A 24,171-nucleotide genomic window follows, 5' to 3' on the forward strand; every position below is an offset into this window, starting at 1 on the left:
CGTGGAGTAATGTGAGCCCACAAAGGTTAGCTACCTCTCTTCCCACACCCAGCACGGACCCTGCTTAGTGGTCATCACAGTGCCGTTGAGGTGTGTTCACCCCACTCTAAAGGGATGTTTGAAATCAGATGACAGCACTATACTTTATTATTATTTTTTAATTAATTAAGGCATGGTGTCTCGCGCTTGTGATCCCGGCTCTTTGGAGGGCTGAGAGTATCCCCTTCTCATGGATACTCTCCCTACCTTTCTTGGGCTCAAACTTTTTACAACAATTCTGCCCCTGCATGAATATCCACACCCGTCTCTCCCTGTGCCTGTTTAACTTGCATTGCTAGTGTCAGGCCTCTGAGCCCAAGCCAAGCCATCGCATCCCCTGTGACTTGCACGTATATGCCCAGATGGCCTGAAGTAACTGAAGAATCACAAAAGAAGTGCAAATGCCCTGCCCTGCCTTAACTGATGACATTCCACCACAAAAGAAGTGAAAATGGCCGGTCCTTGCCTTAAGCGATGACATTATCTTGTGCCTGGCTCATCCTGGCTCAAAACGCTCCCCCACTGAGCACCTTGTGACTCCCACTCCTGCCCGCCAGAGAACAACCCCGCTTTGACTGTAATTTTGCTTTACCTACCCGAATCCAATAAAACGGCCCCACACTTATCTCCCTTCGCTGACTCTCTTTTAGGACACAGCCCGCCTGCACCCAGGTGAAATAAACAGCCATGTTGCTCACACAAAACCTGTTTGGTGGTCTCTTCACACGGACGCGTATGACAGCTAGGACACTCCCTTCTTGGTCTATACCCCTTCCTCACCCTGCTCAGGTTCTGATACACCATGCCAGGTTCCTCTGCCAAGCTGATGCTCCCCTCATTCAGGTGGAGTCTGACAGTCCACACTTGTGTACCTGGACCTCCCTCCTCACCCTGCTGGAGCTCCTATACCACCCGCTGGGCTGCCCTGCTTCCATGTGAATGTTCTCACTTGCCTTGAACTCTGACACTGAGCCTGGGCTCCTACTGACTTCCACTCACAGGGTTGCTCCCTACAACGTGCTGAGGCCCTGAATCCCCAATGTGGATCCACTGCACAGACATTGTCTTCACTCAGCTTGGGCTCTAGCATCTGTTCCCTTTTTCATGCCACTGAAACAGACCACTTACCCAGCAAGTCTGTTTCATTAAGAGTTAAAACCTTGCTCAGACGCGATTTTTATAGGCACCTATTTAAAGAAGCAAGTTGATATGGCAAATAGCTGTGTACAAAGTAAAACAAACAAACAAAAAACAAAAACAAATCTATGAGATTTTTCCACTCACAGCGAATCTAATGTGGTTGTCAGAATAGAAAGCTGTGATGGTGCATGCAGACTGTTGCTATGGTACCTAAGACAGCTAATAAATGTGGTTTCCATAAATAAATGTGTGTAGTTATTGCCCCTTTCCAACTTCCATCAGAAGTATCTGAAGTTACAACTGTCATTTTAACTTTGATAACTGTAGTGATAGTTATCAATTAGAAAACATAAAAAATAAGAATCTGGCTCTGTTCTGCCAGAGATGAAGTTGAAACAGAATAGTTGCCTTTTTTAGAGTTAATGTCATGATCTTCTGAGAAGTCCGTATAATAATTGCATTGTTCTTGCCACCAGAAGGCCACTTAGAGTGGCAATAGACCTTTTATATCGCTGTATTATCTGCAAGATTTTCACCCTAGACTTATTTTACAGATGAGGAAACTGAAGGACAGAGAGTTAAGAAACTGGTCAAGGGTCACACAACTAGTAAGAGAGGCAGGCATTTACCCCCCCTCATTTGGCCTGGCTTCCATGCTGTTATCCTCCATACTGTGTGCTGACCCTGGGTAAAAAAACAGAAACAAAAAACCTTATTACAGGATTATCTGTAACAGAAGAAAACCAGGAGAAACTAACCATAGATGAGAAAGAAATTAATAATTCATCCTGTGGAATTGAACAGTCCCCCTGTGCCTACCTGTCCACCCCAGGTAAATCCCAGACAGAGCTCAAGTCCATCGAGGGTCCTCACTAGAAGGAAAAGCTCTAAGGGGTCCAAGAGGCTCAAGGGTCCCTTTTGGGGCTTCCTTTGGGGATTGACCAGCCCTCAGGCGTGAATGGTCTACTTGGAACATCCTGACCTGGTTTCCGTTTAATTCCCTTCAGGAGAAGTTTAAGGAAACTCCATCATGAGCTTGGAAAGTGGCTGTTTCTGGGGTGTAGAAATGAGACAGCAGGAATGAGGCTCAGTTCTTGGTTTGGCAGGATGAGTGGCCAGGGCTAATGTGCCAGCCTTCTGCCTTTGAGTCTTGTGCATGTAACTTAATTTAAGAAGCTATGTTTTCTTTATGACCACAAGGGACGACCAACATCCAGAATGCAGAGCCCCCTAGGCAAGGCTACAAAACTAGAATTATTCCTGTGGTGATGGCTGCTTCTTTATGCCAGTCACCATATGATGTCACTTGTCATTCTGTCAGTAACATTGGGCTTCCTTGCTGGATTCAAACCACACAATGGCCAGATTCTGCCCTTGTGCAGCTCAGACTCCGGGTTCAAGATTGGGGGAAGACTCAGCTTGAACTCCAAGGGCACATCTCTCTAATTGGTCACAAGGTCCAGCAGGTACTTGAGAGGGTCCTGGGACCTGATGAAGGGGGAAAGACCTCACGCTTAGAGTTCCCATCACTACACTCTGAGGGTGGCCGCAGGGTAGGAGAGAACACTGGGCTTCATATCCTCTCCCATGGTGGCATGGTGGTTATCCCCATCTGGTTTTATTTCTTCACAAAATCACCACCAGGTTTCAATGGTCTTGAGCATTTATCTAACTGAATCTGGCTATTTAGCAAATGTCAAAGACTTTTTGAGTAAGATTTGGTGACCTATGGAAGTTAGGACTTTGATGAAATTAAAATAAAAAAAAACTTTCATAAGGAAAATAGTCCCACTGGAATTTTGACCAGGACTGCATTCAATGTGTAGATTTAAGGAAAATTCCTATCAACATAAATGATTAAGACTTCCCATCTAGGTACAGGAGCACAAAATGTTGCTCTATTTATTGAGAATCTATCTAATAAGGCAAGTCCATCTTCTTTGTACCTCCCCTAGATTTCTTTTTACATTTCAAGGCTGACTTGGCTACTTGTGGTTAAAATGAAAGAATTTGTACTTAATCTGAATTAGGATAAGACTCCTGGAGTGATTTGAGGAAGCGGTGACAGCATCATTTGAATGTAGTTGGTAAATCATTTAGCTATAAAAATTTCTTGCTTGGCGTTTTTTTAAAATCTGAATTTTTATGTGTACATAATAGGTGTACATATTTATAGGGTACATGAGATGTTTTGGTATAGGCATGCAATGCGCAATAATCACATCCTGGAAGATGGGGTATCCATCCCCTCAAGCATTTATCCTTTGTGTTACAAACAATCCAATTATACTCTTTTAGTTATTTTTATTTCTTTTATTCTATTATTTTATTTTATTTATTTTAGACAGAGTCTTGCTCTATCCGGGCTATAGTGGAATGGTGCAATTTCGGCTCACTGCAACCTCTGCCTCCTGGTTCAAGTGATTCTCCTGCCTCAGCCTCCCAAGTAGCTGGGATTACAGGCACCTGCCACCACACCCAGCTAATTTTTTATATTTTCAGTAGAGACAGGGTTTCACCATTTTGGCCAGGCTGGTCTTGAACTCCTGACCTCAGGTAACCTACAGCCTCCCAAAGTGCTGGGATTATAGGCATGAGCCACTGCACCTGGTCTTTTAGTTATTTTTAAATGTATAATTAAATTATTATTGACTGTAGTCACCCTGTTGTGCTATCAAATACTAGGTTTTATTCATTTGTCCTATTTTTTGGTACCCATTAACTTTTCCTGCCCTTCCCTCCCTCCTCCTCCCCAACTACCCTTCCCCGCCTCTAGTACCATCTTCCTACTCTCTGTCTCCATGGGTTCAATTGTTTTGATTTTTAGATCCTGCAAATAAGTGAGAAAATGTAATATTTGTCTTTCTGTATTTAGTTTCTTTCACTTAACATAATGGCCTCCAGTTCCATCTATTTTGTTGCAAATGCCTGAATCTCATTCTTTTTTATGACTGAATAGTACTCCATTATGTATAAGTACCACATTTCCTTTATCTATTCATCTGTTTATGGACACTTTTGTTGATTCCAGATCTTGACTATTTGAACAGCGCTGCAACAAACATAGGAGTACATATATTTCTTCAATAAATTGATTTGTTTTCTTTTGGATATATATCTAGCAGTGGGATTGCTGGGTCACGTGGTAGCTCTACTTTTGTTTTTTTGAGGAACCTGGAAACTCTTCTCCATAGTGATTGTACTAATTTACATTCCCACCAAAAGTGTACAAGTGTTCCCTTTTCTCTACATCCTTGCCAGCATTTGTTATTGCCTGACTTTTGGATAAAAGTCATTTTAACTGGGATGTGATGACATCTCATAGTAGTTTTAATTTGCATTTCTCTCATGATCAATGATGTTGAGTACCTTTTCATATGCCTGTTTGCCATTTGTATGTCTTCTTTTGGAAAATGTCTATTCAAATCTTTTGCCCATATTTAAATCGGATTATTAGATTTTTTTTCCTTTAGAGTTGTCTGAGCTCCTTGTATATTCTGGTTATTAATCCCATGTCTGATGGGTAGTTTGCAAATATCTCCCCCCATTCTGTGGGTTGTATTTTCACTTTGTTGATTGTTTCCTTTGCTGTGCAGGAGCATTTTAACTTGATGTCATCCCATTTGTCTACTTTTGGTTTGGTTGTCTATGCTTCTGGGGTATTGCTCAAGAAATCTTTGCCAGGCCGGTGTCCTGGAGAGTTTCCCCAAAGTTTTCCTGTAGTAGTTTCATAGTTTGAGGTCTCAGATTTCATTCTTTAATCATTTTGATTTGATTTTTGTATATGGGAACAGATAGGGGTCTAATTTCATTCTTCTGCATATGGATCTCAAGTTTTGCAAGCACCATTCATTGAAGAGACTGTTTCTTTCCCAGTGTATGTTCTTGGCACCTTTGTTGAAAATGAGTTCACTGTAGGTGTGTGGATTTGTTTCTGGGCTCTCTATTCTGTTCCATTGTTACATGGTGATTTTTAATATCATGAATAGTAAGTAGTTATTAATACTTTTAATATTAATATTAATAGAAATCATTCTGATAAATGATAACATTATGCCTTGCTCTTTTCTTTTTGTCTGTGCTTACTTTTCACAAGTTTATTTACCCTAAAGTATTTGTTTGAACTCTCCTAGATTAAGTCATAGATATATATAATTTTTAAAAAGTATTGACCTCATGAAGATTACATTTTAGTGGGTAAAAAAAAGTTATACAACATGCTATATCTTTATCCATAGATGTTTCTATAAAAAGCAAGAAAAACAAAAACCTGACTTTTTCTCAATGAAGCATGGTACCATTCGAGCTGCTTGTCATATTTCTGGTCCTTCCCACTTTCTGGCACGTAGTTAAGTTGCACTTCTTTGACTCCTTCTGGTTGAGTGAGACCAGGCGACTAGTTGTCACCAGTGAGTTGTAAATAGAAGTAAGTTGGGGCAATTCTGAGCTGGAGCATTTAAATGCCAGTGCAGGACCCTCCAGGTCATTTTTATTGCTGTGTCATGAAGCTGGACTGCATTGGAGATGGTGGCTGCTTCATCAGGCTGGGCCCCTGAGTGACTACTGAAGAGGTCCCTTCCACCTTACCTGCTCCCAATGGGCGTGATCTGTGACTATGACATTCTGTGGTTTTGCTCCTCTGAAATTTTGTGGGGAAGGCATTATTTGTTACTGCAATATGCTTCATTTTCTTTCTTTTCTTTTTTGAGACGGTGTCTCGCTCTTGTTGCCCAGGCTGGAATGCAGTGGCGTGATCTCAGCTCACTGCAACCTCCGCCTCCTGGGTTCAAGCTTCTCCTGCCTCAGCCCCCTGAGTAGCTGAGATTACAAGTGCCTGCCACCACACCTGGCTAATTTTTGTACTTTTAGTAGAGATGGGATTTCACCATGTTGGTCAGGCTGGTCTCGATCTCCCGACCTCAGGTGATCCTCCAGCCTCGGCCTCTCAAAGTGCTAGGATTACAGGCATGAACCACCAGGCCCAACTGCTTCATTTTCTGTTGTTAGTGGGAAAAATGGCATGACTTTCGTATTGGAGTCAGCCTACGCTGACTGATACAATGTGCTTGAAAGAAAACAAAATAAACTCCCTTTCTTTAGGACTTGTGAACAGCCAGGTGCTAAATTATACTTGCACAGCACAAGTGGGCAGGTGTGGCTTTGTGCAATATTCTGTGCACTAGAATTAATTGGAGCTATCTAGTACTTGTCTCTTCTTGCTTTTTCTATTCCTGATCATTGATCCTCATTTCACTGCTATAGTTCTTGTTCCTTCTCATCCAGTGCTTGACATCTGCTCTTCATGTACTCCGTAATACTCTAGAATTGGATCTGGCATTGACTTTCTGTTATGAACACCACATATTTCTGATTTCAGTCTTCCTATGCTCCTTTTCCACATTAAACCAAGTGCAACATAAACATTTTCCTTGCATCCAAAATAGGTCATTCAGTCCAGATGGCTTGTTAATTTATTTGAATAGGCTAAGGTAATGCTACATAGTTTCAATGCATAGTAATAGACTTGCTCTATTATTTTTAGCTTTATTATTTTATTAGTAAATGGCACTTTAGATACCATATAGCCCACTCCCTCTCCCTGATTTACATGAGTAGAGACTGTTGGATTGAAGTTCAACTTAGGCAGCCAGAGGTCTGAGAGATGTTTCTAGGGCAGCATTTTGTAATCTCTGCTGCACAATAAAGTTAGTGAGGAGCTTCAAAAGATCCCAAAGCCCAGGCATCACCACAGCCAGTTGCAATGATATTGCTAAGGCCAGGACCTTGGCAACAGTATTTGTTAAAGTCTCATAGTTGACTCTTAGGAGAGGCAGTTGAGATTGAGAATGACTCTTAGATGCGAGTTATGGGTCAGATGAAGGCAGGTAACCAAAGTAACTAGCAGCAGTCAGGCAGGAAGGAGACTGAAACCTAGGAGACAAAATTTTCCAAATGTTCCCAGCAAGGACTAACCTGCTACAAATCTCATTGTTGACATGCATCATACTTGGGCTTAGACCCCCTTGAAGACCACCAGGTCTCTATAATTTGTGTCAGCTTCTCTTTTTCTCTTCTGCTCTAGGCACAGCATTAAAGGTACTTCTAGGCTAGCAGATATTTAAAGTCAAATCCAGGTAAATGCACTCATATTGTAAAGTCCAATAAGAAAGAAACAAAGATTGTGAAGACTCTGGAATGGAGTGTCTGGAGTTGGTAACTAGAGCAGAGACAAGAGGGAAAAATGGAAGCACACACAATCAAGCAAATAGGCTAGAAGGACCCAGTTCCTTTATTGGGGCAGAGCCATTTTCACACTGCTAGATGGTACAAGCAGCGGAGAGATGGGAAATGGCATATGACATATTTTGATATAGAAACCAATACCTAAGCCAGTAATAAAAACAAACGTCTAACAAATTGCTTCCATATTTACTTTTTTGAATAACAGATAATAATACATTACTATATACTTAGCAAAGAATATTGTTCACTTCTGAGAAAAAAATCCAAACAGTTTAATATCTCATTAAAAAGGCACATCTTAGGGAGAAGGCAACTTGAGTTCATCTTGATGTTATACCTTGATATTATTCTTCCCAAGGCACATTGGGTGTTAGGTGTATATGTGTTATACATTAAAGATGTACAAAGATGCTCCATAGGCTGGTTCAACACCCACTTTTGCACTTTCTTTCTTTGCTTTTCTCCCCCTAACCTCCCTTTTTTTTGCTCCCACCTTCTCTTTTTTCCCCTCATTTTTTCCTTGCCTTCTGCATTTCCTAGGTTCCTTGCCTTCCCTGGCCTCTCCCACCACCAGATCAGCCCAGCTGGCAGCTCTCATGCTAGGCCCTCTCCTTGATTCCACTTCATCAATACCACCTCTTCTTGCGACTTGTATCTATTCTTCAATTTCCAATCTTTGTCTCTGTTAGGAGGCTTTCCCTAAACTGTGTGACCTCATTTCCCTGCTGTCTCCATAAGACTGCCTGCGAAGCTTGAAGCTGTGGCCAGATTTCTCTGGGACTCCTTGCAGTGACCTACCCAGTGAAGCTTTGTTTAACATTCGCAAAAAATGAGTCACTGAAGCCCTCCATATTTGGGGAAAACTCCTGCTTGTCTAAGGAGGCCGACATGGTAGCTGAATGCTATCTGAACTTGATATCTACGATTCCCAATGGAGAGCTTCATTATTTCTTCTTGATTTTCTAGCTTTAGATCTAATAGAACAGCTCCTTATTCTGTATGCTCTAGCTGATGACAGACTCTGTCAAGAATCTGTCTGGGCCTGATTACCTTGATACTTCATTTTCTATATCTAGTCAGTGGGGAAAATGGCAAGGCTTCAGGTATTGGAGGTTGATGGTAGCTTCTGCATTTATTTCTTTCTGCTTCTCACCCTTTGCTGCTATGAGACCTCTTGCTTCTCTGTCTTCAGTCTGCCATTTTATCTATCCCCCCTTAAATTAAAATTCTCACCTTAATGTTAGGGTTTGAGTGGGATGGAGAAAGTACAGAACATCTCAGAATCTCTGGAGGTGAATAATAGTTTGAAAACTTTTTCATTATTACAATATTATTGTATAGTATAAAAATAAACAAACAAGCAAATCTTTCTATTTTCTTTTTGTTAAGTTATGCTCCAGTGACTTAATATTGGTTAACTGCAAAACTTTTAAGATAACTTATTTTTCTCAAAACAGGGCTAATTATACTACTGTTCAGTGAAAAATTCCTTCCTGGGTTCACATTTATTACAAAATAAATTACTGAATCCTTAATATGCAATTGAAGGAACCCCTTGACACACACACACACGCGCATGCACACACACAGTAGGACTCCAACATAATTTTTCAACATATTCCTATGTCCCAACTTACTTTTTTAAGTAAGTACAACATATATTTTAAAGCTTAAGGAAACTTTACTTATTCTATTCTTTCTCCTCACGTGCCTTCTTTATTATCACCACTTTTGATAATATTTTTTCTATTCTTTCTTATTTTAATGCAAAAAATCTAACATATGCAAGGGCAGAGAGAATAGTATATGGCTAATCTCGTTTTAGCTATCTCCATATTTTTTTTCCTAGAGTATTTTAAGACAAATCCCAAATGTCATATCATTTTGCTTATAACTCTAAAAGATAAAGTTAACTAAACACTAAATACTTTTATTAATTACCTCATATAATTTAATATTTGTTTCATGCTCAAGTTTTTTCAGTTGCTTCAGTAATGTCTTTTTACAATTGGTTTGTTTCAGTCAAGATGCAAACAAGGTCCATAATTAGGATTTGGTTAATGTGTTTCTTAAGTCTCTTTTAATGTACTTCCACTTACCACCCTATCCCATTTTAATATCCTTTAGTTTTTGAATAAATCAGCTCATTGGTCCTGTATATAATGTCCTATCTTCTGCATTTGGTTGCTTGATTCCTCATTACTACTTATTATGTCCTTTTTGTCTGTGTTCTTGGTATACTGGGAGTTAGACCTATTCAGAGGCTTGATTTGGTTTCTAGCACAATTGTTTTAGAGAGGAATATTTTACAGATAGCCTTGCCTACTGCATCATTCAGAAGACCCACAATGTCCTCTGTCCTCCTTTAGTGCTATTGAAGCAGGATATTTCCCTGACCCCTTCGTGAAGGGACTAGTGAAGGGGGTACCTCATTTACTAATCCCGCAGCTCTCAAGTCCTCGTGGGAGGGAACCTGCGAGCAAATAAGGTGGGAACCGGAGTGCACAGGCGCTGGAACTGGCTGGCGCTGGCAGGGGCAAACTCCACTCACTCAGACCCGCTGCTTTCCACCCCTCGCCCAGAGGGAGCACGCAGGTGAACAGCTGCTGGAGCTGGGGTGAATGCTTTTGAGCCCCGGCAAGAACACACTCGTGCTCGTGACCCCTGAAGCCCCAGAGGGAGTGGTACAGCGCTCTTTTAGTTCAGCCATCCATGGACCGCTTAAGTGTTAACAGCTCAGTGGGCCCTCTGCCTTTGTGCGTGAGGTGGCTGCCTTCCACCAGCCAGGGCAAAGGGCAAGAGTGACAGCCTTTTGCATCCACACTCGTGGTTTCCAAGTTCTTGTCCAATGTCCAGGAGAAATGAGGTCACACGAAGGATGGTAAATGCGGAGGATGTTATTGCCAATAGAGGTGGTTCTCAGCGAGAAGGGGAGCTGAAAAGTGGACAGGGAGGGAAGGCAATCTTCCCCTGAAATCCAGCTATCTCTGGCCAGATGCTTCTCCGAGGTTATGCAATCAAGCAGTTCCTTTAAAGTCAAGCTGCTTCTCTCCAACGTCCAGCTGTAGTCTCTGACATCCAGCTGCTGCTTCTCTCACTACCGCGAAGTTCTGGGGTTTTTATAAGCACAGGGTCGCGGGTGGGGCGGGCCATGGGTGGTTTTGGAAAAGGCAACGTTTGAGCAGAAAAACAGGGATGTAAGTTCTCACTTTGGGCCACGGTTTCAGGTTTTCCGGCTTACAGGTGGGGCCCTCGTGGGGGACCTCTTCTGCCCAGAATTTCCCTGCCTCCTGTCCCTAACATTAAGATTGATCTGTGGGCTTGGGTGTGGTGGCTCGCACCTGTAATCCCAGCACTTTGGGAGACCAAGACAGGAGGATCACCTGAGGTAAGGAGTTCAAGACTAGCCTGGCCAACGTGGTGAAACCCCATCTCTGCTAATAATACAAACAAAAATTAGTCGGGAGTGGTGGCCCATGCCTGTAAGCTCAGCGACTTGGGAGGTTGAGGCACAAGAATCTCTTGAACTGGGGAGGTGACAGTTGCAGTAAGCTGAGATCTTGCCACTGCACTCCAGCCTGGGCGACAGAGCAAGACTGTCAAAAAAAAAAAAAAAAAAAAAAAAAAGTCAGTGCATTCAAGAGATTTCAGCCTGATGATCTCATTATAACTTTTCCTATTAACCTTTCTTTCACTTAAAGGTTTAGCAGCCTTTGGCGTTTGTCTAGTTCCTTTATTTTATTAGGGGTTGTAAAATTATGACTCTTCTTTTATTCTGCCTGCATTTATTAGCTATCATTTTCTAAGAATAACTTTCTCTTGCCTGTGATTTAACTACCCAGAAATACAGTTTGTATAGGAAAAAAAGAACAAATGCTTTATTTTTTCCCTTTATGGATTCATTTTCAGAATGGTAAATTGGGACTTAACCAACCTCCAAGACGATCAGTGAAGTTTTGTTAAAGTTTTATTATAAATTCATAAATCCCTACATGTTTGATGTGTTTTAATCCATTGCAGTCATTGTTATTTTTAATCTGCTATCATTGTAATTCGAACCATGGCATATAAAGCCTGTCTAAATTTTCTTGTCTAGTGGGCATATAAGGCAACATAGCGAAGATTGTCAAGGTAAACCTGTGTGTTAGCCTATGGGGAGTAAGGGGTGATGGCTTCAGACTAACCAAAATGGGCCTGGATGTGGTAAAGAGATATTGTGAAGGTTATAGTAAAAGACAGTATACATAGGGGTTCTCATTGTAAAATTCTTTCAACTTTGCTTTAAGCTTGAAATTTTACAGTACATAATTGGAAAAACTAAAGAAAGAAAGAATGTGGTTTTAAAAGGTGAGACTCCCTTGTATGAACACACGGAAAGTTATAGCACCACACAGGGAAAATGGGAGTTAAGGAATTTCTAGATTTTGTATATAAAAAGTGATATATATAGTATCTTTTTATTAGTGTAATAAAATTTTTAACAGTGGCACTCAGACATCTACAATTTCTGTTGACCTCTGATATGTAACATTTTTCTCAAATTAAATCAAGACTATTTAGCTATGTGGGGATAAAAGGCTCTTGATTTGTTTGAGAAACACATTGGGAAAAGTTATGATGAACTTTAATGGAAAACACACTTGTATAGAAGCCTGGGCATAAGATTGAAATTGATCATCACATTGTTTGTTTAGAAAAGAAAACATAACATTGAAAGAATATGTTGGAAGCATTGGATTTCTTCACATGAGAACACACACATTGAAAATGATGAGGCTTGGATAAAGCATAAATTGCAGACTACTTTTTTTGTTTCCTTGAAAGTGTTGAGCTTTAAAAATATACATATATTATTGGATACTGAAAGTTAGTTAGAATACTTCTGCATGGGGAATACTTTTTGAAAAAAGATACAAAATAATAAAGACTTTAAAAAATAATACTAATGATGAGACTTTAAAAATAATTCTACAAATGGCAAAATGAAATGACAGACAATTTACAGCAAGCCAAATATGCAGATTTTAGGTGGCAGCCTATCACTGCCAGCGTGGGTGGTCTCCCATTTCCCAGAAGCGGGAAATAATGAGCTTCATGATAAAGTCATGATGTACTCTGCACCCAAGGGGCCTTTGGGGCGTGGAGGGAAAGGAAGAAAAGGGGGTAACTTTTTAAAAAGTCATAGAAGGGGTCAAAAATTAATATAGGAAACTTTGCAAAGTTATATAAACCAACCCATTTACCCCCAAGAGAAACCACACCTAAATTCTTCCAGAAAGATTACAATCTTTCCTATTTCTAAAGACCTCCTGAGAAGGAGTTTCCATTGTCTTGCTTTAGTATTTAACAAACTTCATTCTCAGGAATACCGTCATTGCCTATGTTAAATCCTCAGTGATACTGCCAAGACCTTTATTTGTTCTCATAATACTCTCATGGGGAAGGAGGACAGCTGAGGGAGCTGCTTCAAGAGCTCTTTCTCAGTCCCTCTTAGCTTCCCAATGCTACCCCACCCTCATGCTCTTTTCTCTGTATTTCTTATCTCAGTTTCTTTTCTTTTCTTTTTTTTCTTTTTTTCTTTCTTTTCTTTTTTTTTTTGAGTCTGAGTCTCACTCTATTGTTCAGGCTGGAGTGCAGTGGCACAATCTCGGCTCACTGCAGTCTCTGCTTACCAGGTTCAAATGATTCTCCTGCCTCAGCCTCCTGTGTAGCTGGGATTACAGGCACCTGCCACCATGCCTGGCTAATTTTTGTATTTTTAGTAGAGATGGGGTTTCACCATGTTGGCCAGGCTGGTCTCAAACTCCTGACCTCAAATGATCCACCCACCTCAGCCTCCCAAAGTGCTGGGATTACAGGTGTGAGCCACTGCGCCCGGCCCTCAGTTTCTTTAAGGCAGGGATTGCAAGGGCCTTTAGGGTTTAGGCAGATAATATACAACTTGTAGAATTTAAGACTGCAGAGAGTGGTGACAAAGTAAAGAACCCGATGCTGTTCTAAAGGCATTTGATTACATATTCATTACTCATTAAATGCACTGATTAGGCCAAGTTGAATCTGACTTTGGGCTGAATTCTGCTTGAAAGCTGCCTATTTCTAGCCTTTGCTTTATACCTTTCCTAAAAGACTAAGGCAGATCACAAGGTGGCAGGTGCCTGTGTATACAAGGCTGAAAAAGCAAGGCTTAGTTGAGCTCTGTTGAAAGATGGTTCTTGTCTGTATTCTCCAGTGCAGTCAGCACTCTTATTATCATAACATAGTTTCTTCTGGATACTATATGTATATATATTCTGTAGGAGATATTAATATATACATTAACATTAAATGCAAGGTGGCCCGAATGATCTTTGCTTCCCAGTGTTCATAGCCTTGTGTGCTAACCCTGTGTGACTAGCAGAATACAATGGAAGTGATGATGTGTTTTTTCTGACCCTAGGTCATGTAAGTCATTGCAACTTTCACCTGTGTCTCTTAAGTCACTTGCTCTGGAGGAAGCCGGCAGTCATGCTGAAAAGAGACTCAAACAGCTCTGTGCAGAGAATCTGAGGCCTCCAATAAACTTGCCAGCCTAATGAGTGAGCCACCCTGGAAATGGATCTTCTCGACGCAATTAAGCCTTCAGATGACTGCAAGACCAGTTGACATCTCACTGCAACTACATAAGTGACTCCAAGTGAGAACTTCACACAAGAGCCCTTTCAGAGTTCTTGACCAGCAGAAACTTGAGACATAACGAGTGCTTGTTGTTTTAAGCCGCTAAGTTTCAGGGGTGAATTATTTGGCAGCAGCAGATGACAAAATAAAATCGGTAGATTGAGAGTTGTACATTCATAACTACAGAGATCTGTCACTTTAAGTAAAAAGATCAAACTTGGTGACCCGTTCCTTTAGTTTTTTTTTTTTTTTTTAAGCAATGGGAAAGGAGATATATCTTTCCTGGGGAATGTGGAGCCAGGATTCATACAGAAAATAGATGATTTTTATATGGATACATGTAACATTAGTTTTTAATGGTAGTTCACCAATAGCTAATATTGATTAAACTTAATGGTAGTTCAACAATAGCTTAATATTAATATTAGTTTTTAATGGTTGTTCAATAATAGGTAATATTAATTGAACTTTCACTATTTGGCAGCATTATGTTAAGAGCTTTACCTGCATTATCTTCATATGATTCTTATAGTAGCCCTATGAAGTAGCTACTATTACTATATCTCATCAGTTCACTGCAAGAAAGCTAAGGAGCTGTTGAAATAAGCTGACGTCTAAGCAGCTGTGATTTGAAAAAATGTTATAAAATTTCCCTGCTCCAAAATATCTTTACAAATCAGATATCACAGTTGCTTAAATTTCATGAATATGTGCCTTAAGCATTTTCAAAATTATCTCTAAATAGGGTTCTCAGTCCATTAATGAGCACATGTTTAGCAGGTATGTTTTTCTATCTCTCCTGGTTAAAGTTCTTTTCTAGTGGCCAGCCATGAAAGTGAGCCTTACAGATCTGGGACTGCAAGGAGCCCAGCTGTGTTGCTACGAACTCCATACCTGTCTGCATGGAAGCCATGCTTCCCATGCGTGGTTCCTGGCCAGTGATGGAGTGGTAGGATCACTTACCCAGCACAGTTCCTGCAGGCTGCTGGACTCCTGTGAAGGTGGATTCCCCCATGGCCCTGCTCATCTCTCAGATGAATAAGTTCTGGAAATCTAGCGTACAGCACAGTGACTATATCTAATAATACTGTATTGTCTACTTGAAATTTGATAAGAGAATAGATTTTAAGTGTTCTCTACACACACACACACAGAAATGGTAACTATAGGTGGTGATAGAAATGTTAATTAATTTGACAGTAGCAATCATTATATAATATATACACATATGAAATCATCATGTTGCACACTTTGAATATATATAATTTTTATTTGTCAATTAAATATTTTAAATACAATAACAACAACAACAACAAAAATGACACTTCTACCCTCCCTTTTCCTTTCCTCTCTCATTTACCTGTGATCAGGCTGCATCCTGGTTTGACCAGTCCCTACTCCCCTGTCCCTCCCCAACTCCTCCTCAAAGGAGGAGATCTTGCCTGATACAGTTTTGCTGTGTCTCCACATGAAGCTTATCTTGAGTTGTAGCTTCCATGATCCCCACATGTCATGGGAAGAACCCAGTGGAAGGTAATTGTATCATGGGGGTGGGTTTATCCCATGGTGTTCTTGTGATAGTGACTAAGTCTCATGAGATCTGATATTTTTATAAAGTGCAGTTCCCCTGTGCATACTTTCTTGCCTGCTGCCATGTAAAATGTGCCTTTGCTCCTATTTCACCTTCTGCCATGATTGTGAGGTTTCCCCAGCCATGTGGAATTGTGAGTCCATTAAACCTCTTTTTCTTTATAAATTACCCAGTCTTGGGTATTTCTTCATAGCAGTATGAAAATGGACTAATACATTGCCTTAATAAATCTCTTGCACAGCTAGTCCTCCCTTGGAACCTGCTTCTCAGAGGGCCTGGACTAACATACTCTGGTAGTGCATGAAGCATCTGTGATCACAGTGTGACAAGAAAATAGCACAAGCAAACCTATGAGGACTTGAGAGAATTCAAAATGTAAGTAACCTATGATATAATCTTGCTTAAGCAAGGCTGGCACTACACAGAATCGAATAAAAAGATTATTATGAGGAGGTTAAGTGGAGACCTATTACCAACGATAGAAGTATTGACTAGAAAAATGAAGATGCATAAGGATGAATATGTATGGTTGTGTGACTGGTGAAGGTGGTAGATTTATTCTTTATTTAAAATAAATACCCATGGGCAGCAGATGCTTTTGGTTCCCTGCTTCACCTTCCTTCAGGCCACCTCTGATTTTAGCTGTAACAGGGGCAGCAAGATCTGGGCAAGCTCGAACTCATGCTGATAGCACCCTGCCTCAAGCAGGTGCCAGGAGTGCTATCTAAAATCCTAATTTAGGCTGGGTGCGATGGCTCAGGCCTGTAATCCCAGCACTTTGGGAGGCTGAGGTGGGAGTATCACCGGAGGTCAGGAATTCTAGACCAGCCTGGCCAATATGGCAAAATCCCATCTCTATTAAAAATACAAAAATTAGCCAGGTGGTGGTGCACGCCTGTAATCCCAGCTACTCGGGAGGCTGAGGCAGGAGAATTGCTTGAACCCGGGAGGCAGAGGTTGCGTTGAGCCGAGATCACACCACTACACTCCAGCCTGGGCAACAGAGTGAGACTCTGTCTCCAAAAAAATAAAATAAAATCTGAATTGAATTCAGTTTAGTATTTTACTGGCACTGCTAGCCAGATCTTTTTGTGAAACCACAGGGGCCTTGTCAGCCCAGCGGTGTGAGGGAGTAATTGTGCCCAGGGAACCCTGCATGCACTGAGGGAGGACAGTAGCTCTTCCTCAAGTAAAGAGTGTGGGTGTGCTGTTTCTCAGAGGTTCTGGCAGCCTCTCCGCTGCTGCCTACAGCAGCCACTGCAATAGTGCATGCCTGTGCTGGCCTCTTGCCTTCTTAACCTCCCTGGTCCACCATTCCTGCTTCCTGTGAATGCCCTTTAAATAAATCTCATTTCGTATCATGAGATCTACGTTTAGGGGCCAAAATAAGACAATGTATTTGTGGACAGAAGTAAGTGTCAGCAATCTCATTCCCCTAAAATAATTTTAAGTTGCCAGAAATTTGAAAAATGAGTTTAGTAATAAATGGTTACCTAATTACACAAAGATAGTATTTCAGATTCTAAGTAAGTAAATAATTTTTGGGAAGGGCCATTTTCCTTATTTGACTGTAAACAAAATAAGCTACTTGCTCATATTAACTTATGGTAAAAACATTTTCTCATGAAAACAGTAAACCACTGGCAAGTATGAAGTGAGCAACTGAAGCTAATCAATCTATTTTCTAGTGTGTATATACTTTAAAGGCAATAATAGTTTTGTTTAAGGAAGTAATGAAAACATAGTTTTTATATGGATGTCTGTAGTAGATTTGGGAAGCTTGTGATGATTAATTCTCAAGTACTTCTGGTCATCAATATAAATATTGTGATAATATTCAAGAGTTGCATTCATTTTTTGGCAGTATTTTGCATTTTGTCAACCCAGATTTCAAGTACCTTTAGACCCTGTGAGGTTCCGCATAAAATAATCAATCATTCCCTTTTGGCTGTTTGGCAGAGGCAGCCAATGACTTGTTCTGTCATGAACTGAATTAATATATATTCATGAAGCACAGAGAAACACTTCATTGTTTCAGACTGTTTTGTTATTTTAGAATAAATCACAAAGGCAGCATCCCACTCATAGCTGGTAGAGAAATATTTGTCCTATGATCCTCACCTTTATGGTTTGTAATGTTTTAACTTGCACAGTTTAGCCCACATAACATGTTTTATTTAAAAAAAAAAAAAATAGTAAATTGCATGCTTTTAACAATGTACCGTGTCTCTGTTACCTTTTATCATAAAAATTTGAAAACATTAAAAACTGAAATGACATGCATCCCTAAGTCAGAATGATTTAATTTTCACAGAGTGAGGGACTCATGGCAAAATGATACACTTAGTACAGGTAAGTATTGTTCAAGCTCCCACATTCCATCAATCTCAACCTTTATGGTTCCTCATTTATTTGTGAAGAACTCTCAAGAATCAGTTGTAATTGCAAAATGTGTATCCTGCGAGGATATCTGTGTGAACTTCCATAGGGCAACTATAGCACACACAGCATGAAAAAGACTTGTTGGGAAAGATATTTTAGCACCTCTGATAAACAGAAAAAAAAGGTGAGTATTCCTATTTCAAGCTATCTAACTTTCTCACTTTATCTGCCTTTTCTAATCTACGTCATCATGTGCTGGCAAAATCTTGTAAAACTCAGAAAGCTAAAATCCGGGGAAATCAAACCCAGGGATAACAACTCCCCAAAATGTAAAAGCCATTGAACATTCTCTGTCGCCACCAAAGTGGTTCTCAGAAAAGACAGTTTATTGTGTCTTCCCTAAGAATTATGTTTTCAGCAACAATACTTAAACATTTACTGTCTTGGATTGTAACAGTGGCTATTTGTTTAGGTGGCACTGTGCCTATTTAGAACATAGTAAAATTCTTGCCATAGGGATCAACAATGTTTAGGAGGACAAATACTAACATAAACATGACTCCACACGGAATTGGAGTTAGATTTCTAGGGTTTGAATCCTGGCCCTGGATGCATTAGCTAGTCAACTCAGACAACTTATTTGATTTTAACCCTAGGTTTTCTTGTCTATAAATTATAGATAATAGTGTATACTTCACCATTATGGGACTATGTACTGGCATACAGTAATAATCTATAAATTTTAGTTATTATTTTTATTATCAATCGGTGTGCTTAACTACAAAAAATAGAACCCGCCCCAGCTAGATTAAGCAGAAAAGGAATTTGTCAAAGGAACCAGGTGACTCATAAATCCTGGGGGTAGGAGGGACAGAGAGTCAGACTTAGCAATGACATAAAAAGGACAATGCCTAAGTCATATTGTAGAGGCTGCGGAGTGACAGAGACAGTGGAGCTCACACAAGAACTACATACCCTGTGGGGCCCAGTGCAAAATGAAAATATGAGTCCACTTGTTCAAGTAAAATACTTCCATCCAAGGTACTAAAATATAAAGCTCTTTCCTTTATTCTGCAACCTTTCTCAACTTTTCATGAGTTTTTTTTTCCTTGCCATTTCATGTTGTTCTAAGTAAAGAAAAATTTAAAATTAATGAATTTTTAAATTAAAAAATTTGAGTATGAATTTTATCATTTATCTTTACATCACTTTTAAAGATGATATGTCAGTTTTAAATAGAAATATAAAAGCATTTAATTACACGCAGAATTACAGAAATTACCACAATTCATAGATTACAGCTTGTATGTGCATATGCATTTTGTTCTTACAAAGAGAGTGTAAACACTGTACAAAACTAACCCAACTGCTTTCATTTCACATCTTGATATATGCTCATTCTGCCAACACTCTGCCTTTGGCATACTGGTGAGAAAGGAAGAACTAAAAAGAAAAGTAGCTAGACTTGCCCAGTCTTTCCATTTCCTTCTGTGTCATCATTTTCAGTGTAAGTGGTTGGTAACACAGGAAGAAAAGATATGACATGCTTGTTTGTGTTTCTTAGACAGACATGGTATTGTTTTCTCTGTTGGAAGTAACTTCTGATTTAAAAGGGAAAGTGTCAGCGTCCCCCACTGCCATCCTATTTACTCCATAACAGACATTACACGTGTACTTTGTACTTGCTTTGAGCCTCACTGAACTCCCGTACATTGTGGGTTTACTGGAATGCTGTGCTCATAGGTCAGTAAATGTCACATGCAAATGGGCAGTAAGGAATGGGGGCGGATACACTCAGTGTTCAAATTATCACATTCAGCACAGTCTGGTTGGGGTATGCCTTGGAAGATTTCATTTTTAACCAAGAAAGGCATATATTTACTGTCTGAATATTTATTTCCCAAAAAGTAAATGCTAGTGTCAGAAAATGCACGTATTTATTCTGCCTAAAGAAATACGTACAGGCTTCATGAGACTAAATGGAAGAAATATATAGTGTATATTAATTTGTCATTGTCCTGTTAGGCATAAAGAGCCTCAGGACAAAAGTCCTCTGATATAGCATGTTGTATTATCATGATCCAGAATTTTAAAATGCCTATCAGCAAAATTCACAAAAGCTTAAGCCATCTATGTTATCTTATAAAGTGAATTTGGTAGACAGCTATACTTTGTCACTCAGTTCCTGAGAACATTTTCTTGTGATCTGTCATCAATATTCACCTTCAATGCACACTGATGAGTCCAACTAATATCAAGAAAGGCCTTTCCTCAAATAACTGGGGATGAATGTATAAACTCCCTGTGATAGACAGTGTGTTACGAATTTCTGAAGTTCATTTTCAAATTCTTTTTGTCTTCTATTTTAACTTTGTATTATTCTTGTTGTTCTCTATATTTAAAGACAGGTTTATTTTTCACGAAAAACATGTTTCACTTTATCAGATATGTTATCCAAATAACTTATGTGAAAAATTTCCTGGCTATAAGATTGTTCATATAGTCATCTATCTTTTTTGTTTTATTTTTGCTTGTAAAAGTAAAGGCCTTACATTCTGAATCTTACAAGAAAATTTAAATTACACAAGTCAAAAATACATAATTGTTTTCATGATAGAAATAACATTGGTAAATTGGCTTCTATGTCTTCCTTAATATTTATCGATTCAGATGATTTGGGTGAAATTATATGTATAGATAAATGAATACTGAGAGTCTTCTTTGTTACTTTTTTCTGATATGTTTTTCAGAATCCATGTAAGCAACTTATTGCTCAATAAATATTTGTTCGAATGAATGACTCTTAGACCATTCTAATGAATACGTTGGCCCAAGTCATGATAGCTAATAGATTCAGGTAAAGAAACTTCACAAAACTTGATTTCTCATTTTGAGTTACTTGCATTTTCAATTCAATTTTAAGAAGCGTTAAAAAAGGATTAGATCAACTATTTTAAGGAAAAAAGCAAGAAGCTTCCACTAGAAAAGTGGTTGTTAGGGTTCTTTTCTGGACGGAATCATGAGGTTATTGAGCATAGCCTGGGACAGAGTTCACTCATTCTTCCCTTTGTCCTTAGCAATAAAATATTCAGCTGGGTTCATTGTGGCCCAGATCAAAGACTACATTTTCCAGACATTCTTACAGCTAGTTGTGGCTGTGGGGCTAGATTTTTTTTTTTTTAACGTAACTAAATTTTAAGTCCAATGATATGTTAGCAGAAGTAATGTCTACGATTCAGATTGCGTTATTCAAGTCAGGAGAATAAAAATTAATCTTAAACAAGTTGTTGTGATTCTGGTTTTGCATTGCATATAGCTAAACCTTCATTCTAAACCATTAAATTCCCAAGATAGAATGTCTTTAGGGACAAAAATATGGTCAAGATTAGTTAATTTTGCAGTGAAATAAATTCATGTAAGATGAGAATATTTTGTTTATATATATACATACATGCATGTATATACATATATGTGTGTGTCTGTATGTGTATTTGTATGAGTTATAATAGTTAAAGACCTTTCTTACAAAATAATTTGCTTCAACTCTGCTTGGTTTTGGCACCCCAATTTCCTGAGGTATCAAGACCTTGCCTAGTCCAGTTCTGGCCTTCAGGACCACCTCCAGGCTGGCACTCAAGCCCCCTGAAGGTGAATATTATATGTTTAGCATTGAGGTTGCCGCAGTCCCATATGTGGTGGAGACTGCAAACAACTGCAACAAAATGAGGCAGAGTACAATCAAAATAAAAGAGTGTGATACATAGCAAATATACTTTTTTCTCAGACTTCTGATCATAAAGCTAAACTATCCTTTCCCAGATAGTATGAGATCTGCTCACTACAACTGATCTCCTCAATCTGTTAGCATGCAAATTAGAAAAATGTGCCCCTTATCATCTGTTTGAAAATTGTCATAGAAACCTGCTTTTATTACAACGAGGCATTTCTTTGCTATGTACTGGAAAGATGTATGTATGTATGCATATATATGTATGTATCTGTCAATCTATCTCTGCAGTGTAAATGGTAACCCCTAGACTTGTTCAGTGTACTGCATGCACAACTGTACAAGGCAAGCTGTGTGTAACCACAGGTGGAAATTGTGAGTTGAGAAAAATGATTTATGGCTCTCTTTAATTTGCACTAAAATTAGACAATTAGAGGAGTGATTAAGTTTGGAACAACTTTTTGGATTTTTAACGTAACTAAATTTTAAGTCCAACGATATGTTAGCACAAGTAATGTCTACGATTCAGATTGTGTTATTCAAGTCAGGAGAATAAAAATTAATCTTTTCTTATTTACAGGCTTTTAGAAAGCAGTCGCAAGATACTGAAATGTTTGACAAATCAACAAATTGCTAAAGAGTATGCAAATATGTGCTAGAGACCATACATAAGAAGAAACATGATTTGATGAAGTTTGTGGCAAATAAAAGTTGGATGTCCATTAAAGTGAAGTACAATTATTGTAGAGTCCAATTTTAATACAAGTAAGAATATGGAAGCTTAAGGCTAGGCTGAAGTGTTTACACAGAGATGGGAAAAAAATAAAAGAATGAGAACCATTAGCTTAAACATTCCACTCTGCTTGTACTTTTATCACCTATAGAAGTGGCATCCCAGTTTTCTTGAAAAAGAGAACACAAGGTTTCATTTTCCACTTAAATTAATCATGATTTGCACAAAGATCTCAAGACATATTATTGAGTAAAGAAAGTTAAAAAATAGTTAATACAAATTACATGATCTTACATAGGATATGTAAATGATTTGTGTATCTATACATAATGTATAAGATTTCTTAAAAGGTCTCTAGCCAAAATTTTAGCAGAAGTTATTTAGTGATTTAAAGTATTTTACTTATTTGCCTTTTCTATTTTTTCTACAATAAATCTATTTTGTTTGGGATTTAAATAATTTGGGCTATAAAAAAGACTACCAAGCAAAATGTCAGTGTGATCACATATGTTGTACCTCTATATTCTCCATTCTTAATGATTTAACCAATAGGATACATCATTGGGAATGCTCTGCAATTCCTCATGCCTAGAAACTCTGAGAATTTCCTACTAAATACAAAGTGTGTTTAAAGAGACAGAAACAAATTTGGCGAAAGCAAACTTACAGCCTCTTTTATTTGGTTCAGTATTTATTTTCACCAACTCAGTGAGCAATATATTATTTTTATAATTAAAATACTGAAAGTAGGTTTTTTAGTTAAGAAAAGTTACAAAGTTTCACTATTGTTAAAGACTACATACAATCCAAATATCCATTAGGGTACTAATTAAATAAACGATAGCACAGATACATTGTGAGATACAATATAGAACTTAAAGAGAATGAAGTTGACTTTCTTTACGGGTTCTATAAAAATTATTCATAGTTGCTGCCCCTGGAGAAGGAAAAGTATTTGGAAGGGAGTAAGGTGAAGGTGGAATTTAACTTTTGAGTCCATAAGCTTCTTTTTGTTTGAATGGTATACAAAGAATACGCAGTCAGAAATTACATGTGAGATCTGTGTGTGTGTGTGTGTGTCTGTGTGGGTGTGTCATATATGTGACAAAAGTGAAAGAGAACTTGGGAAAGGTCAGTTTGGTTATGTTGCCTGTGAAAAGTGTCTTTAGATTTTTTTCCCCTAGGTTTGACTCCTGGTTCAATAACTTGCTAGCTGTTGATAATGGGTAAGGTGCACACATTCTTTGAAAAGTGTCGTTTATAACGCAACCTTGCAGGATGGCTGCTAGGATTATAGATAATATCACCAGAGTATTTATGTGCTGTCGCCTGGTACATTAGAGGTACTCAATAGATTGTTGCTATTATTACTGAAATTGCTATCAGAATGTAGAAAGCTGGAATGAAATCTCTTTGATGTATGAGGTTTTTGTAATTTCATTATGTCAGGTAAAAGTTATAATAGAGAAAAAGAGAAAGTTTGATAAAAAATGTAAACAATATTTTAAATAAGTGTGTTTTGTAAGTGAATTCACTGAAGTTACTGTTAAAGTATGTTTTATTACATAACATTATGTATCACATAGATGATATGATGATAGAGTTCTATTTATAATGGAGAAACCAATAACAACCAATATAAGAAAACCAGGAAAACTCTTT

General features: G+C 38.7%; 1 protein-coding gene across 2 annotated transcripts in view; it reads left to right on the forward strand.

The window, feature by feature from the left end:
* Nucleotides 1-24,171, forward strand: part of SOSTDC1 (sclerostin domain containing 1) — a 71,086-nt gene that overhangs the window by 18,859 nt on the left and 28,056 nt on the right. Inside the window, exon 2 of one of the 2 annotated variants that reach the window (XM_011983945.1) lies at nucleotides 15,913-16,042. The gene's annotated coding sequence lies outside the window, so the exon portion shown is untranslated. Of the gene's footprint in view, nucleotides 1-15,908; nucleotides 16,043-24,171 lie in introns of both variants that reach the window. The other variant, XM_011983947.1, reaches the window with a different exon arrangement.

This window comes from Mandrillus leucophaeus, unplaced genomic scaffold, assembly GCF_000951045.1.
Source record: "Mandrillus leucophaeus isolate KB7577 unplaced genomic scaffold, Mleu.le_1.0 Scaffold258, whole genome shotgun sequence".
In the NCBI taxonomy this organism is placed as follows: Eukaryota; Metazoa; Chordata; class Mammalia; order Primates; family Cercopithecidae; genus Mandrillus; species Mandrillus leucophaeus.